Source organism: Tamandua tetradactyla, chromosome 4 (assembly GCF_023851605.1).
Source record: "Tamandua tetradactyla isolate mTamTet1 chromosome 4, mTamTet1.pri, whole genome shotgun sequence".
NCBI classification, from domain to species: Eukaryota; Metazoa; Chordata; class Mammalia; order Pilosa; family Myrmecophagidae; genus Tamandua; species Tamandua tetradactyla.
The window spans coordinates 25538735-25556295 of record NC_135330.1 but is presented as its reverse complement, the minus strand read 5'-3'; positions in this window follow the sequence as shown (position 1 = coordinate 25556295).

Here is a 17561-nt window from a genome sequence, read left to right as displayed (position 1 = left end):
CCCAATACATTTCAGAGTATTTAGGTTAGAAAATAAAATTCTTTGCAAAACCCCCTTGAGGGTCCAGGGAAAATTGTGAAGCTATTAATCTTCCCCATCTGAGGAATTCCTGATATTCTCTCAAGCATTAGGGACTCCCAATTTAATAAGCCAAGCCCTCAATCTTGAGGTTTGCCCTTATGAAACATCTCTGCAACGGTGAAACTAAGCCTACTTATAACTACACCTAAGAGTCACCCCCAGAGAGCCTCTTTTGTTGCTCAGATGTGGGCTCTTTCTTTAACCAAATTCTACTAATAAAATCACTTCCCTCTTTCCTACCTGGAACATGACTCCCAGAGGTGTAAGTCTCCCTGGCAACATGGGACATGATTTCCAGGGATAAGCCTGGTCCTGGCATTGTGGGATTGAGAATGCCTCCTCAACTAAAAGAGGAAAAAGAAGTGGAGTAAAATAAGGTTTCAATGGCTAAGATATTTCAAATGGAGGTAAGAGGTAATTCTGGGGGAGACTCTTATGCAACCTTCACCCAGATATTGCAAATTGCCACAGTATACCAATCCCAAATGAAAAGTATTCCTGAAAACCCTAAAGAATACCCTGGGCTCTATCTAAGACTCTATAAATGTTTTACCAGTAAGCTTATTTTTTTTTCAGAAAATTAAGGCCTCCAGATTGTTCCTATGCCAGATAAGCCCTGAAATGCAGAGGTACCAGTCTGTTCAAGAACATCAGCTAGTTTCATACCTCTACCCCATAAAACCAATACCCCTTTCCAGAACAAAGTTAAAATGGTCAATGCCCAGATATCCCTGAAGATTGAGAGAATGATTAAATGAGAGGAGGGAGGTATAACAGAGAAATTCGGATTTAACTAATGAATTATGATTATGACTACTGAATCATTATATAGATACTTTTTTTTAGTTTCTAGTATATTAGAATAGCTAGAAGTAATACTGGAGATTGTGGACCTGTAATTCAGTAGTCCTGATCTTTGAAAATGATAGTATAGTTATATAGAACAAAAAAAGTCCATTGCCCATGTTTGTACAGATCTACTTCTGGATGTTTTATTCTGTTCTGCTGATTTATATGTCTATCTCTGACAATACTACTATATGTCTATCTTTAACAATACTACACTGCCTTCACTCACTTCCCTTTATTATATGTCTTTATAATGGGTAGAATGCAATTCTAGGGGTCAATAAGGCAGGGGGTGGATGAGTGGTATGGGATATTTGGGGGTTTCCTTTTTTTCTTTTTCTTTTTCTGGAGTAACGCAACTAAGATTGATCATGGTAATGAATGCACAACCATGTGATGATACTGTGAACTATTGATTGCATGCATTATATAAGTATGAATACTATATTCATACATAATTATATCTCAATGTAATTACATTTGAAAAAAAGCACTGTTAAGAAAATGAAAAGACAAGCTACAGACCAAGAGAAAATATTTTCAAATTTCATATTTGAAAAAAAATGTTTCATATTTGGTAAAAGATTTGTATTTAAATATATATATAAAGGACTCTTAAACCTGGTAAGGAAACAAGAACCTAATTCTTAAAATAGACAAAAGATGTGAACAGATACATCACTAAAAAAGGTATGCATATGGAAAATCAACACATGAAAAGATGTTCAATATCATTAGTCATTACGAGTGTGCAACTATTAGAATGTCTAAAATTTAAGGAAAAAACGAACCATACTAACTGTTGGCAAGGTCATGGAGGAACTGGAGCTCTCATACACCACTGGTGGGAATATAAGATGATGCAACCACTTTGGAAAACAGCTTGACCATTTATTGAAAAGTTAAATATACCCCTATCATAGGACTCAGCTAAACCACTCTTAGGTATGTACCCAAGAGAAATGAAAGCATATGTCCACACAAAAATGTAACATGAATATTTGTCTCAGCTTTACAAGTAATTAACCAAACACTGTAAACAACTTAAATTTTCACAATAGGTGAATGGATTAACAACTTGTGATGTATCTATGCAGTGGAATACTTCTCAGCAATGAAACTGAATGAAGTACTGACAAACATCACAACATGATGAATTGCCAAATAATTTTGCTGAGTGAAAGTAGCCACAGTAAAATAGTACATATTGTATGATTCCATTAATATAAAATTCTAGAAAATGCACACTAGTCTATAGTGATAGAAAGCAGACCACTGTTGCCTGAAAACAGGGTTTGGGGTGAACAAAAGGGCATGAAGTTGCATACCAGTGTTCAACAAGGCATTGTTCCTGTTCTAGTTTGCTAGCTACCAGAATGCAAAATACCAGAAATGGAATGGCTTTTGAAAGGGGAATTTAATAAATTGCTAGCTTACAGTTCTAAGGCTGAGAAAATGTCCCAATTCAACAAGTCTATAGGAATGTCCAATCACAGGCATCCAGGAATGAATCAAGATACCTTGATTCAAGAAGGCTGATGAAATTCAGGGTTTCTCTCAAATGGAAAGGTACACGGCAAACACGGTCAGGACTTCTCTCTCATCTGGAAAGGCACGTAGGGGGCAAGGTGTCATCTGCTACCTTTCTCTCCTGGCTTCCTGTTTCATGAAGCTCCCTGGGAGGCATTTTCCTTCTTCATCTCCAAAGGTCGCTGGCTTGTGGGCTCTCAGCCTCTCGTGATTACGTCGTTCTTCTCTTCTCTTACTGAAGCTCTTATTCTCCAAAATATTTCCTCTTTTATAGGACTTCAGAAACTAATCAAGACCCACCCAAATTGGTGGAGACAAGCCTCCACGTAATCCAGCTTAACAACCACTCTTGATTAAATCACATTTCCGGGGAGATGATCTAATTACAGTTTCAAACATACAATACTAAATAGGGACTAGAAGAAGTGGCTGCCTTTACAAAATGGGATTAGGATTAACATGGCTTTTCTAGGGTGCATACATTATTTCAAACCAGCACAGTTCCCAATTGCCAAAAGATGGAAAATATCCAAGTGTCCATCAACTCATCAGTTGGATGGATAAACAAAATATGGTATATGCATACAATGGAATGTTATTCAGCTCAATGGAATATTATTCAGCTGTAAGAAGGAATGAAGTCCTAATGCATGCTACAACTTGGATGAACCTTGAGGACATTATGTTGAGTGAAATAAGTCAGACACAAAAGGACAAACCTTGTATGATCTCACTAATGTGAACTAATTATATATGTAAACCCACGGACATAGAATCTAGAATATAGGTTACCTGGTAATAGAAGGAGGCTAGAGAATGGGGAGTAGTTGCTTAAGATGTGCAGAATTTTTAACTAGGTTGAATTTAAATAAGTGGAAATGGATAGAGGTGCTGGTGGCACATTATTGTGAATATAATTAACAGTGCTGAATTGTGTGTGAATGTGGTTGATAGGGGAAGTTTATAGTCATATATGTCACCAGAAGGAAAATCAGAGGTTAAACAAGAGACTGTATAACTTAGTAAATTTTGTAGTGGATGATGACTGTGATTAAGAGTACAAATATAAAAAATGTCCTCCATGAACTAGATCAAATGTTTGAAATTATTTCAAGGAGTCAATAATAGAGTAGTATATGGGGAAAATGCACCTATTGCAAACTATAGACTATTGTTAACAATACTAGCTTAACATTCTTTCATCAACCATAAAAAATGTACCACACCAATGCTTTTTTCTTTTTTTTTTTTTCCTGGAGTACTAAAAATGTTCTAAAATTAATTGTGGAAATTAATGCAGAAGTATGTGATGATACTGAGCCATTGATTGTAAACTTTGCATAGACTGTCTGGTGTGTGAATATCTCAATAAAATAACGTTCAAAAATGAAACTTTTGGGAATGATGGATATTAATTTTCATATATTGATTTTGTGACAGTTTCATGGGTATATACATATCAAAACTTAGCAAAGTGCATACTTCAAACATGATCCATTTATTATGTCAGCTAAACCTCAATAAAGCTGCTTTAAAGAATTACATGATGTTTGTTACCTGTCACATAAATGTCCTCAATAGATGTTAGTTATTCTCCTTGATCAGGTATACTTTGTAACTGTACAACTAATAGTGTCTTAACTCCTGATTGAGGAAGCTGGCTCCTCACCAGATAGGTACAGAAACAATTTATGAAAGGCTAAACTGCCCAATCACCTTTGCTTTCCAATTTTCCTAAGGCTGACAGCTCTAGACCAGCAATGCCAGAGAGAACAAAGTGAGGGAGGCCAGCCTGGCATCACTCCTCTCCCCCCTCATCCTTCAGGGTCATCTTATTAAGCAGCTTAACCTAATTTGATGGCTTATCGAATGTGAGGCTCTTGAATTTTGTACTTTGCTGCCCCTAGCTCAGTACTGGGCATGTGGCTAGCAGATGGCAAATGCTGAAGGTAGGAAGGAGAAGAACAGTTTCCATCCCTATTCCTGCATGCCTGCATAGTTGCCTCCAGCTTCCCCAAGTAGTAGAGGTCCTGGCAGAGCCTCAAAAGAGGGGATTCTTAGAAGCCTGAATGTGTGTGATACAGGCATGGAGCTCAAGGCAGAAAGACATTCCTTTGTTTGTGGAGGAAAGGCAGAGAGTCCATGAGGGCAAAGTTGGTGCAGGACCACCCAAGAGGACTCCAGACAGAAGTTGATGAGTCCTTGAGAGACCTGGCCTGGACCCCAAGCCATGCTGCTTCAGAAAATGATTAAAGTATGGCTCAGAAAAGAAGAGAGACAGGAATCCTTCCCATTTCTTGGGGAAGATTCAACAAGGCTCCAGTGCAAGGAGAACGGAAACTGATGTGTTGCCATTTTGGTATCTTGAGCATTTTACAGTTCTGCAAGGGCTGAGACAGAACCAGTGTTCTCAGGGAGAGAGCAGGAGCCATTACGAAGGCAGCCCTCAATTTACAAGACTGAGGGAAACCAGAGCAGAAGGCTAAGAAGTCAAGTTAGATGCCCGGTACAGTTAGAAATGAAGGGGCTTGGGGGTGGAGACTCTGTTTTGGAGCTTAGAATTTGCTAGGCAAGTGTGAGCAAGAGGTTTAGGAAATGCATCATCAGTGTTAATGTGACCTCATTTGTCCAGCAGGTGGTCAGGACTGGAAAATTGGGGGTATAATATTAATTTGGGATGGAATAAGATCTCATCAGGAGAAGCAGACTGAACTAAACATCTATCAGAATCAAAAGGCTGTACGTTAGAAATATATAAAAGCTATCTTGTCACCTGTGGCTCTCCACTACCTTTAAACTCTGGCTTTTCAGAGTTTGGGCTTCTCTACTAACAAATTTCAGATACGTTGAAAGTTTTTCCTATCACCTGATGAAACTATCCTTCATTTTTCGCCAATATTAAAAGGCTCAGAAAAGCAAAGACTTTTATTTTGTTTTACTTATTCTTTACTTTTATTTTATTTGATGCAGTGTATCTGGCATAATAGAACAGTACCTGGCACATACTAGGCACTCAACAGATCTTTTTGTTTTGTTTTTGTTTTTTTTGCATGGGCAGGCACCAGGAATCGAACGTGGGTCTCCAGCTTGGCAGGCAAGAACTCTGCCTGCTGAGCCACCGTGGCCTGCCCCTGATCTTTTTTGAATAAAAAAATAAATGAATAAGAATTCATGAATTAAATCTATCTGCAGTGCTTTGGAGACTCGCCAAATCTATCTAACTGCAATGGTAACTTCATTTTGCCCAACAACATTCTTTGAATACATTTACCACATTTCTTTATTAGTTCCTTCAGGTAGTCTACTAGCATCCTCAGGAGACTGGAGAAGATCCAAATTTTGTTTAAAGAAGCCCAGAAATGGTTATTTCAGAATTGTAGATTAAATCTGAACTAACCAATACTACTCCTACAAGATGGTTCTCTGCACACCTCTTAAGGAGATCAACAAGCCCTATAGACCATCTTCTTCACTTGTTTTCCCACATCACCGAAAACAGGGTGGGGGACAGGAAGGGAGTTTTATGAATACATTGCCTAAATAAAATATATCACTATAATATTAATTAAGCATTCATTTCTGCATTTTTTATAAATAAACTACTTTGGTTTTGCCTCTCTTGGCCTGTAGATACCTATATAGAAAAAATCTGACAAATTCAAACCCTTAACTGTACAAAATATTGCAAATCATTAAAAATCTCATGAGGAAAAAACGTTTAAAAAACAACACACGTCAATGATCCCTGGCGGAGTTCGAAACTCAAATTGCCTCCCTTTTCTGGTTCTGGAAGAAAATACCCTGTAGCAGCTTCTCTAAGACTTGCTAGTTATTGGCATGCTTGAGAGCTTTTAAAAAAGCAGATTCCTAGCCTCTACCCCTGTGCTACACCATCACCCCCCAATACACACCCTGAGATTCTAATATAGTCAGTCTGGGATGTGGTCCAGAATCTGAATATCAAAAATGATCCCCAGGTGATATTGTTGAGCAACCAAAGTTAAGAACCACCTTCTACACTGTGCTGCTATATAAAAACTCCCACACTACTAAATGCAAAGACTCCTTTCTCCTTGTTCTAAAGGAGATGATTGTGTCCACAATGTACCAACCCTGAAGTAAATGTAGAAGCCACAAACTCAAATGCTTGCAGGGCCAGGTATGAAAGGGGCCAATAGGGAGAGGTGAGAACTGTAGCAAACACAATCTATCCACTAAGAGACAGATGTTTACCAGTTCCAGCCAAGTGTGAACATGGGTCTGGTCTTGTCAGAGCTTCCAAGTTTTCAAAAGAAGTCAGAAATTAAGACTTCATGATTTTATATAGAATTTCCTGTGACGTCTAACTGAAATGTATCTGTGGATAGTACGTGGCCCAGAGCCCATGCAATCTCTGATTCCGTGGAATGGCATGGGCAAAGCTCTTCCAACCCTCTAAGACAGGCTTGCATAAAAATATTTGAATCCATTATTCCAATCAGGTTTTATTTTTGCCAATCTTCCCCATATCTACTCATTCACTATCATGACACAAATGACTTACATATTGACACAAATGACTAACAATATACTTCTGAGTGAAACGTGCCAGCTCAGACCGACCCAGAAGTATATTATTAAATTTTTATTTCCTATATTGCCTACTTTTGGGGTTAGTGGGGGACGATATAGCTTGGTTTATTTCAGGTCATAATTCTTATGACTGTCTTAAGTATGCTAGCTTTAAGCTCCTTTGTGCCCTACTAGCATTATCCCATTGCCCTATTTGCGACCGCTATTTCTACAATCAGGAATATGGGGCAAAGGGATGGCTGACTCTATGTAGGACTCCAGGTATTAGAGATGTCCTTGTTTGGGGAGTATCGTGGTCTCTCTATTTGCATTAAAAAGAATAAAGGATGATAGTAAAAAGAGCAGAGTGAATAAAATAACGGCTGAAGAGAGAAATAGACAAAGTAGGAATCTGTTCTCATAAATGAGAGAAAAGAAAAACAGGAAATACAGTTCAAATGAAATAGCTCCTTGAAAAAGCTCCAGAATTTTGTCAAATCCCAGAGCTCAAATGTGTGATTTCTAGTGCCATCTGCTGGGAAGTGTAAGATCCAGCTCAGATCGGAGCTAGAAAAACAGAACAGTTTAAGTCCTGTCTTCAATCACTTTAAGGGGGCAGATTTTATTAAGGCTGGATCCTTTCCTGCCTGTTCTAAGGAGAATCTAAGGAAATACTTAGCAAAAACCTGACCATCTTCTGTGCTTCTCTTGCACTTTATATCCATGCGGTTCTCTGAACTTATCCATGAGTTCTAATTTCTCACTTTACTATTCTCTCCCATGTATCAGCGAGTTCTGAGAAAACAGGAGCTGTCTTGACTCTGTATCCTTACACAAGCATTCTTCCTGGCACAGAATAGCCTATAAAAAAAAATATCTATTGGCTATAAAGAAGAAAAACCCTAGTTAACAATCCTTATTTCTTATTGACTATTATACATGGACAAATTTGTAGGAATTAAATGGTAAGAGAAGTTACAAGTGGGAAACTGGATTGTATATGGTTTACTCTCCTAAAGTGTTTGAGCTTTATTAAACGGTCCTCGGGATACCCACATAGGTTCCAGTTATACTGGGGAGTAGGGCTGCTGCGCTCCATGGAGAAAATCACCATGGGGAATGGGGCAGCATATTCCAATTATCAAATGACAGCTGCTGCTTGAGTCTCAGAGCTAAGTTAGTAGTCACTGATGAGAATAGCAACTCCTTCGTCCTTACTTCATAACAGAGCCACCAACAACCTCTAACCCAGCGGTCCTCAGCTTTGGCTGCACAACAGACTCATGTGCAAAGCTCTTTAAAAATCTGATGCACAGGCTGCCACCCAGCCAAATTAAACAGAATCTCCAAGGGGTGGAACCCACAAAAGTAATTTTTAAAGCTTCCCAGTTATATTAGTTCCCTGTTGCTACTATAACCTTTTACCACAAACTTTGTGGCTTAAAACAAAATAAATTTATGATCTGAAATGGGTCTCACTATACTAAAACTCAAAGTGTCAGCAGAGTTGTGTTCTTTAGTGGAGGCTGTCAGGTATAATTGCATTTTCCAGCTTCTAGAGGCTTCCTGCATTCCTTGATTCTCGGCCCTCTTCCATCTTCAAAGCCAGCAATAGCTGGTTGGGTCTTTCTTACATTATATCACTCTCACACTGACTCTTCTGCCTCCCTCTTCCACATTTAAAAGAACTTTGTGATTATAGTAGGTCCACCTGGATAAACCAAGAAACTATCCCTGTGTGGTAGTTTGGTTCAGGTGTCAACTTGGCCAGGTGATGGGGCCTAGTTCTGTTGCTGTAGATTTGAATCATTAGGTTGTGAAACTCATCTATGGCTGGTTACATCTGTAGTCTCTAAGGGGAGTGCCTTCCACAATGAGTGATGTTTAATTTCATTCATAGGAAGCTTAAAAAAAAGAGAGCTCAATGCAACACAGCCCAAGCAGCTCAGCCCAGACCTTTGGAGATGCAGAAAGGAATCACCCCAGGGAAAGTTGTTGGAAGGCCAACAGAGATCACCCTGTGCCTTCCAGTGTAAGAGAGAACCTCAGATGAGGTTCTAGTTGATGAGCTCTAGTTTTGTATCATGACAAAGCTGCCAACAGGGCCACTTCTAAAGTCCATCTTCTTAAGGGTAGATCAGTAGCTCTCATCGTTAGTTGCACATTGGAGTCACCTGGTATGGTATGCAGAAAAATGACCCCCAAAGATGTCTGTGCTAAACCCTGGGACCTGTAAATACATTACAGAGCAAAAGGAAATAAAGGTAGCAGGGGAATTAAGGTCACTAATCAGATGACTTTAAAACAGGGTGTTCTAGTCTGCTAAAGCTGTCAGAATGCAACACATCAAAGATGGATTGGCTTTTAATAAAAGGGGATTTATTTTGTTAAAAAATGTAGTTTTTCAGAGGAAAGGCAGCTATACACATCACCTTGAAACACACTTAATTTCCAAATAGAACACAATAACAGATATGTTTTGCCTAACAATACTCAACTATCCTGCATACGACTGGAAATGCACTTTATTTCTCCAGAATAGGCTGTGAGTCCTTAGGTAACATTCACTCTTAAATTTCATATGCTATGACTTAAATTCTGTAACATGAACAATACAATTTATGTCATATGATAATAGGAAAACAAGACATCTGCTTATGTTAAATGCAAACATACTCATAACAAAGGAAATATTCATACAATCACTGTCCTCATTTCTATAACTGGTCACATGGTTGTAGTTCATATTTATCACTACCTTCTTCTACTACCCATTCCATGTTTCCTTTACCAAGCACTTCAGCTGGCCCTGGGTCTTTGCCAGGTGGGGTGACCCAGACCTTTATTCCTGAAGTTTCTGGGCCATTGGTAGTCCTGCCTGGATTGAGTTGCAGTTTCCATTGATTTTTATCACAGGGCATGGTAGTACTAAGAGATGCCCTAGGGGGGTCTCCTGTATTCCTGGAAAACTCTTTTTCACCTCCATATAACAAGCTGCAGTCCTATTTCCCCTTGATGGTCAGGTTCAGTCACCCCAGACAGTACAGTAATACCCTTTCTTGCCTGTTGATTCAGTGGCGTGAGAAGCACAAAGTGGCCAGGTGGCAATCTTAACTTCCAGTTCAATAGAATCATTACTGTCTCCTGTTAGGACACTCCTCCTTTTGGAACAAAGAACCTGTAAACTAGCAGAGCTTTTTTGCTTCAGAGACAGGAAGCAAAAATTTTCCTAGTGGATCACTAGGGGTGATAGTGAGTGGGCCCACTCCCATTTCCATCCCTTGATTCCTGGACCTGTCAATCCTGGCTATGGGAGAAACAGCACCATACAGTGGATGCTGATTCAGAGCATACACAGCCTCCTGGAGAACATTGCTCCAGCCCTGCAGCGTATTTCCACCTAGTCGGCATGTGCAGGTTTGAAAGAATGTATGTCTCCTAGAAAAGCTATGTTTTAATCTAAATACCATTTCAAAAAGGCAGAATAATTCCTATTCAATACTGTATGTTTGAAACTGTAATCAAATCATCTCCCTGGATGATGTGATTTAGTCAAGAGTGGTTGTTAAACTGGACTAAGTGACGACGTGTCACCCATTTGGGTGGGTATTGATTAGTTTCTGGAGTTCTATAAAAGAGGAAACATTTTGGAGAATGAGAGGGATTCAGAGAGAGCAGAGAATGCTGCAGTACCACAAAGCAGAGAGTCCACTAGCCAGCGCTTTGGAGATGAGGAAGGAAAAAAACTCCCAGGGAGCTTCATGAAACAGGAAGCCAGGAGAGACAGCTAGCAGATGACGCTGTGCTCGCCATGTGCCCTTCCAGCTGAGGGAGAAACTCTGACTGTGTTTGCCATGTGCCTTTCCAGATGAGAGAGAAACCCTGAATATCATCAGCCTTCTTGAACCAAGGTGTCTTTCCCTGGATGCCTTTGATTGGACATTTCTATAGACTTGTTTTAATTGGGACAATTTCTCAACCTTAGAACTGTAAACCAGCAACTTATTAAATTCCCCTTTTTAAAAGCCATTCTGATTCTGGTGTGTTGTATTCCAGCAGCTAGCAAACTAGAACACAGCACTATAACTGGGTCTTCAAAAGGCCATTCCACCATTCTAACAACCCAGCTGCCTCTGAATTCCATGAACATTTGCCCACTCCTGCACTTCATTTGCTGTGAAGTGGGTTCCTTGATCAGAAGCAATGCCGTGTGGAATAAATAGCATGATGGTGGATAAAGCATTCCGTAATACATGTATGGTAGTTTTTACGGAAGTATTGCATGCAGGGAAGGCAAACCCATATCTGGAGTATGGGTAAATTGCTGCCCCTTCCATGATGTAAGTGGTCCAGTGTAATAAACTTGCCACCAGGTATCAGGCTGATCACCTCGGAGAATGGTGCCATATCGGGGACTGAGTGTGGGTCTTTGCTGCTAGCAGATTGGGCACTCAGCAGTAGCTGAGCCTATGCATAATCCATATCCCTACCATCACGCCCACTTTGTTCAGGAGCCGAATGGGCAACGTCAGGAGTGGCTGAGGAAAGATCCACACGATGGGTCATCTTATCCACTTGATTATTAAGACCTTCCTCTATTGAAGTCACCCTCTGGTGCACATTTACATGGAACACAAATATCTTCACGTTCTTTGCCCACTCAGAAGGTCTATCCACATATCTCTTCCCCAGAACTCTTTGTCACCAATTTTCCAATCATACTCCTTCACAGTCCCTGAACATCCAGCCAAACCATTAGTGACAGCCCAGTACACAAATGCACCTCTGGCCAGTTCTCCTTCCCAACAAGAAAAAACATTACACTGCTCAAAATTCCACCCACTGGGAGGATTTCCCCTCACTGCTGTCCTTTAAGGGCATCCCAGAAAGGGGTTGTATTGCTGCAGCTGTCCACTTCCGGGTGGTTCCTGCATATTGTGCAGAACTATTTGTAAAGCAGGCCCGAAGTTTCTCTTCCTCAGTCAGCTCACTGTAAGGAACTCCCCAAAAGGTCATAGCTCTGGTCTGAGAAAAAGAAGGTAATGTGGCAGGAGTGGGCGCCATGGCATTTAGGCCACTTCCTCATGTAACTCACTTATGCCTTCAGGACCTGCTCGAGCCCTATCTCTTATATTCTGTTTTCAATTTATGATTGAGTGCTGCTGCGCACACCCAACTTTTTGATACAACACCCAGCTTACGATACGCAACTCAAGTCTCATGGTAATTTGGTGGCCTGTGTTAAGCATTCAGTCTTTACTAAGGCCCAGTAGCAGGCTAAATGCTATTTCTCAAAAGGAGAGTAGTCATCCGATAGTAAGACTTTGCTTTAAAATCCTAAGGGTCTGCATTATATTCTCCTATAGGGGCCTACCAAAGGCTCCAGACAGCATTTCTATTTGCCACTGACACTTCCAGCATCATTGGATCTATTGGATCATATGACCCAAATGACAAAGCAGCTTGCACAGCAACCTGGACATGTCACAGAGCCTCCTCTTGTTCTGGTCCCCACTCTAAACTAGCAGCTTTTCTGGTCACTTGGTAAATAGGCCAGAGTAGCATACCCAAATGAGGAATTTATTGTCTCCAAAATCCAAAGAGGCCAACTATGTGTTGTGCCTCTTTTTTGGTCATAGAAGGGGCCAGATGCAACAGCTTATCCTTCACCTTAGAAGGGATATCTTGACATGACTCCACACCACTGGACACCTAGAAATTTCACTGAAGTAGAAGGCCCTGTATTTTTGTCAGATTTATCTCCCATCCCCTGACACACAAATGCCTCACTAGTAAGTCCAGAGCAGTTGCCACTTCTTGCTCCCTCGGTCCAATCAACATGATATCATCAACATAATGGACCAGTGTGATATCTTGTTGGAGGGAAAAATGATCACGGTCCCTGTGGACAAGATTGTGACATAGGGTGAGAGTTGATATACCCCTTAAACAGGCCAGTGAAGGTATATTGCTGGCCTTACCAGCTGAATGCAAACTCTTTCTGGTGGTCCTTACTGACAGCTATTGAGAAAAAAGAATTTACCAGATCAATAGCTGCATACCAGGTACCAGACAATGTGGTTGACTTAAACAATGATACCACATCTGGAACAGCAGCTGCAACTGCAGTCAATACCTAGCTAAGTTTATGATAATCCACTGCCATCTTCCAAGACCCTTCTGTTTTCTGCACAGGTCAAATAGGAGAGTTGAATGAGGATGTGGTGGGAATCACCACCCCTGCATCCTCCAGGCCCTTAAGAGTGACACTAATCTCCACAATCCCTCCAGGAATATGATATTGCAGTTCTAGTGGCTTCCACTTGGTGTTTGCTACCATAGTAGCCCTCACTCCATGAGTCAGAGACCAATGTGGTGATTCTGCCAGTTGCTGAGTATACTGATTGCAATTATGCATTCTGGAACTTGGGAAATGACCACAGAATGGGTACAGGGACCCACTGGACCCACTAAGAGATGGGTCATGATCATTTGATCTCCATAAGCCCCTATTCTGACTGGTGGGTCAAAGTGATGTTTTGGGTCTCCTGGAATTAGTGTCACTTCTGAGCTAGTGTCTAATGATCCTGAAATACTTTATCATTTCCTTTACTCCAATGTACAGTCACCCTGGTAAAAGACAGATCTCCTTGGGGAAGGCTGGGAGGAAGGTTATCAATGTAAATTTGGGGCAGTATAATAGGGTCCTTTCCCAAGAATACCTGGCCCTCCCCTCATTCAAGGGGCTCTGGGTCTGTAAACTGTCTCAAGTCTGGAAATTGATTAAGGAGCTGTGACTCTGTTTTAGTAATTCAAGTTAGACTTCTGTTCACTTCACCTAAAATTCTTCTGCTTATACAACTCAAACAACAGTTTAGTTGACTATCCATCTATTTTATTTCTAGGTACCCCATGATCTACTAGCTAATGCCACAAGTCTCTGTGAGTCAGATTATTTTGACTGCTGCTTTGAGTCTGCTGTCCATAATGGTGGCCACGCTCACTTTGTCTATGGTGATTAACTGTCGCTACATGGCTTCTGCCAACTGGAGATCCTATCAGCCCCATTGTATTTAAGGATTTCAGCTCAATGACAGCAGTTCCAGCTCTGACCTAAAGAGAAGGGTGACGACAGAGCTCTTCAGGGATGACGGAGCTAGTCCCATAAATTTATTTCTCAAGTTTCTAGTGAAAGATGTGTCCTCTGGACATTCCTGGGGTGTGTGAGCAGGTCTTCCATGATAAATCCACTCTAATATCAAAATCTAAAGCTTCAGCTCCCCTCATCTACATTATACCACAGCAGTTCTGGCATTTTGACCTCAGGTAATGTCAGCCACCTTTTGATCCATGTTTCAGCCAACCATGCAAACCATTAATGCCCTTTCTAACCCCTTAAGCTACAACATTGAAGGCAGACTCTCTGCTTAGTGGGCCCATATTAATAAATTCAGCTTGATCCCATGTTATATTCCTTCCACCATTATCCCACACCCTTAATATCCATTCCTAAACATAGTCCCCTGATTTCTGTCTGTATAGATTGGAAAACTTATGCAGTTCTTTTGGAGTATAGTATACCTCCTCATAGGTCACATTTTGTAACTTACCTTTCAGGGTCTGTTGGGACTTTAGTCTAGTTATGGGTCTTGCAGAAAAGAGGGGTGGTGGGGGTGGGTCATGAAAAGAAATAGAAGTACTTTCAACCAATTACCTCAGGGCATTTCACTGCAGTTTCATCTGGTGAAATAGAATTAGTAACTCCAGAGGAGTGAGGGCTGTTTCCCCAGGGAAAGTGATTACAGTGTTAGCAGGTAGTGAAAGTTAATCTCGTTAGGTGGAGGTTCAATGACAGACTCCTCTGAGTAGACCGGAGGCCAGGAAGCTGCTTCTTCAAGGCAGGCTGGAGGTGTAGAAGCTCTTTCGTCAGGGCAGTCCATTACAGGTCTATCTAGCAAAGGCTCGGTAGATTCCAGGGATCCTGTCTCCCCATTGCCATCATTATCAGACCATACATCCCCACCACACATTTCAGGATCCCATTCTTTTCCAATCAGAACCCTTTACCAGCAGACACTACAAGGTTGAGATTTTAGTTTATGTTGTAAATCTGCTACTCACTATATGAGGCTCGGTGTCTGGTTTTCAACAACTACAAGAAATAAGATTTTCTTTCAAGGCAAACATGGAAACTTTTACATAGTTAATACAGTGCTGAAATTTCAAATTTGAGGCCTTCAGCTCATCCCTTTTCCTCGTGACTGTATCCAGCATATCTAACAACAGCCAGCCAACATCATTATACCTCTTAATTTCACAGAACTCCTAAAGGTGTTAAAAACACTTTTACCCAGAGCCTTGCCTCATATAAGTGTACAATTAGCAAAATGTTATGGTGATATTTTGCATATCTCTCTTCCCAACTTACTCCATGGACTGTCAGTGCCATCTTGATTACTGAAAACAGAGTCATTAGTGCCTCTGAGTCTAATCAGAGTAGAAAACCAATTGTAAAAACCCACTTTTAAGATTGTTTCTTAAGATCTATTGCTGGTACCAGCGTATTAGGATTCTCTAGAGAAACAGAATCAACGAGAGATATCTGTAAATATAAGGTTTATAAAGGTGTCTTATGCAATGGGGGAACCTGGCTGCTTCAAGGAAGCATCTGGACAAACTCTACAGGAGAGGCTTGCTGGCTGAAGATGCAGTGAAAGAGTCTCTCTTCTTTAAATTCTTCATCTGATTCTCATTTGTGGCAGGTGGCCTTTTTTGATTTACACCTTGCTTGCTTCACACATTTGTTATTTACTGGTTTGCTAGGCATTTGAGTTTATAACCCTCCCCTTCTCCAGAGTTCATATGCCTAAAGTTAGGCAAAATTCTCAAAAAGACTTACTTGCCTATCATTAATTTGAAAGTGAACAAGCTCCCTAGTGGAAGATGGCCTGCAGGCCAGTCCTGGCCTGAACAGACAAAACACTTGCCTCACAACTCCGAGTGTCTGAAGGGAGTTAGGCTAGGATCTAAGCAAACAGCCTACCGCTAACATGTGTTCTGATAAACACATTGGTCTCACTGGTACAAATTTCCTGTTAGAGATTGAATGGATCAGAAACGGGTAGCACAATACTGACTGTAGCACAATAATGTAAGTACACTGAATGAAGCTGAATGTGAGAAGGATAGAGGGAGGAGGGCTGGGGACACATATGAAACCAGAAGGAAAGATAGATGATAAAGACTGAGATGATATAATCTAGGAATGCCTACAGTGCACAATAATAGTGACTAAATGTACAAATTAAAAAATGTTTTTGCATGAGGAAGAACAAAGGAATGTCAATATTGCAGGGTACTGAAAATAGATGGTCATTCATATTTTAAAACTTCAACTTCTGTGTGAAACTAAAGCAAGAAATGTTTATTTGGTACAAAATTTTTATTTTGACTAGTGCATTTCCTAATATAACTTATGTGGACAGCTTAATTGAACACCATAAGTACATGGAAACTTGAGATTTTGTTCTCAAGAGCATGAGATTTTGAAGGTTTGTACAGAGCGATGCCCTGATAAATCCCAGAGTGATTTGAACAGTGAATAAAAAAGTATTTGCAAAGTCCCCTTGAGGGAATGGTGAGAAAGGGGGACAATTCAACTTCCCCAAGTGGAGAATTCCTGATATTCTCACAAGCAGTGTGGACAACCAAAGCAACAGGCTGAGCCCCCAATCTTGGGGTTTGTTCATAGGAAACTTAACCCTGCAAAGGATATGCTAAGCCTACTTAAAATTAGGCCTAAGAGTCACCCCCAGATAACCTCTTTTGTTGCTCAGATGTGGCCTCTCTCTCTCTCTCTCAGCCAATACGACAAGCAAACTCACTGCCCTCCCCCTCTCTATGTGGGACATGACTCCCAGGGGTGTGAACCTTCCTGGCAATGTGGGACAGAAATCTTAGAATGAGCTAGGTGGAACTCAGCATCAAGGGATTGAGTAAACCTTCTCGGCCAAAAGGGGGAAGAGCAAAATGAGACAAAATAAAGTGTCAATGGCTGGGAGATTCCAAACAGAGTCGAGAGGTTATCCTGGAGATTATTCTTACGCATTATATAGATACCACCTTTTTAGTTAAGGTATATGGAGAGGCTGGAGGGAACTGCCTGAAAATATAGAGCTCTGTTCCTGTAGCCATGTTTCTTGAACATGATTGTATAATGACAGTTTTTGCAATGTGACTATGTGATTGTGAAAACCTTGTATCTGATGCTCCTTTTACCCACCTTATCAACAAATGAGTAAAACATATGGCTTAAAAATAAATAATAGGGGGAACAAATGTTAAAATAAATTTAGTAGATTGAAATGCTAGTGATCAATGAAAGGGAGGGGTAAGGGGTATCGTATGTATGTATGTATGTATTTTTTTCTGTTTTCTTTTTATTTCTTTTTCTGAATTGATGCAAATGTTCTAAGAAATGATCACAATGATGAATATACAACTATGTGATGATTAGATATCAAGAATGGAATGATCATATGGTAAGAATG